This window comes from Priapulus caudatus, unplaced genomic scaffold, assembly GCF_000485595.1.
Source record: "Priapulus caudatus unplaced genomic scaffold, Priapulus_caudatus-5.0.1 Scaffold887, whole genome shotgun sequence".
NCBI classification, from domain to species: Eukaryota; Metazoa; Priapulida; class Priapulimorpha; order Priapulimorphida; family Priapulidae; genus Priapulus; species Priapulus caudatus.
This window is the reverse complement of record NW_014577948.1, coordinates 87,892-89,737: the sequence shown is the minus strand read 5'-3', so window position 1 is coordinate 89,737 and position 1,846 is coordinate 87,892.

Sequence of the window (1,846 nt, the reverse complement as noted above, 5' to 3'; positions counted from 1 at the left end):
AAGGTCGTTGTGTACAGGTGACTACAGATAATGCTACCCGAGGTAGTTTAGGTTTGTAATATGTATGTTAATTTTTATATGAGGTTGGTTTAGCGGTTAGGTTGCAGGCGTTAGGGCGTTATGTTTGGTTAGGTTACACTCTGCTAGTACAAGTCTGGTACACTTTGTGTATACATTTATTTGTTACCTTCGGGTACATATCTGTTAGATACCTCGTTACGAAACGACCTCTTGGCGTAGTACACGCCTGCACTGGCGTGCACGCGAGACCCTCTGTCCAGTGGCGAGTCTAGCTAGGATTTTTTTTAGGCAGGGGGGCGGGGCACTTGGGGCGGGCTTTACATTTTCGTGGGGGGGGGGGGCAACAATTAGTAAACTTTTCTTTGTAATTGATGGTGTTCTAACGGCATTTTTTTAAGGTTCGAAATTTCCTTTTTTAATCAAGCATGAATTTTTAGGGGGGGGGCACCTGGGGGGCGCACCGAAACATTGGATGGGGGCTCGTGGACCCCCACGCACCCCGTAGCTACGCCGCCTGCCTCTGTCCCTTGCATCCCTGCTCTTCACGCGCCCCTGGCACGCACTTCTAGTTGATAGTTTCATCGTAAATTTTTGGTGAATCTTTACTAAATCCATGGTAAATATTTTGGTAAGTCTTTGGTAAATCCTTGATGAAGCTAGATCCGTAGTGAACCCTTGGTTTTGGTAGGTCCCTAATACACCCTTAGTTAACTCTAGGTGAATATTTGGTTAATACTTGGCAAATCCTCGGTGCACATGATCACACGTCGAAAGGAAATAATTGCTCCCATGAGCCAGTAAATCAGCAAAGAGATACAGCTCAATCACATCAGTGAGATGAGCTAATCGAATTAGTCAAATTAATTGGACGAAATAAGCTAATTAAACGAGAAATAAGTAACTCATCAAGACGGAATCGCTCCCCGCCACGGCTACCGTGGCGCAATCAACCCCCCACCCCACCGCGATGCGACCACCCCTTCCCCCTGCCAACACCCCTCCCACTGATCCCCCTCCCCATTCCGCAGAGACGGAAAACGGCGAGGACGACGACGGTGGCGCCCCCGGGCGGTGCGAGGACGACGCGGAGCCGGCCCTGAGGCTGCGGCTCGTCTCGGGTCCCGCGTGCGAGCGCCTGTGCCCCGGCGCGGCGTCCGCGGCAGGGGGCGCCGCTAACTACCTGCAGGTTCGCGGGCGCGGCCTCGACCTCGCGCTGCTCATGACGAGTCTGACGAACATCGTCGACCTGATCGAGGACGAGGTGGTGGTGCCACCTATGCCGATGGAGCTGACGCTCGAAGACTGCAAGATGAGCCTCAAGGTGAGAGCGGCGGCGCGGTGACAGACGGGTGACAGGTGGTGTGACAGATGGGTGACAGACGTGTGACAGATGGGTGACAGGTGATGTGACAGATCAGGGGCGTGTACAGGGGGGGAGGGTCCAGGGGGTCCGGACCCCCCCTTGCTCGCGTAGAAAACGCATCTAAGGGGGTCTAATTTAAAAAAAATTCTTAAACCCACACCCCCCCTTCGCGTGCGCACAAGTTTGGGTTACGGTTAGAACCCCCCCTGGTACAAATCCTGTACACGCCTCTGCAGATGGGTGACAGGTGATGTGACAGACATGTGACAGGTGATGTGACAGACGGGTGACAGACTTGTGACAGGTTATGTGACAGACTTGTGACAGACGGGTGACAGGTGATGTGACAGATGAGTGACAGACGTGTCAGAGGTGTTGTGATCAGTGTGGTACACATATGTAGACATTGTGACACTCATAGAGCCGCGCATGAAGAAAGCATTGCGTGACAGTTGGGTGCCA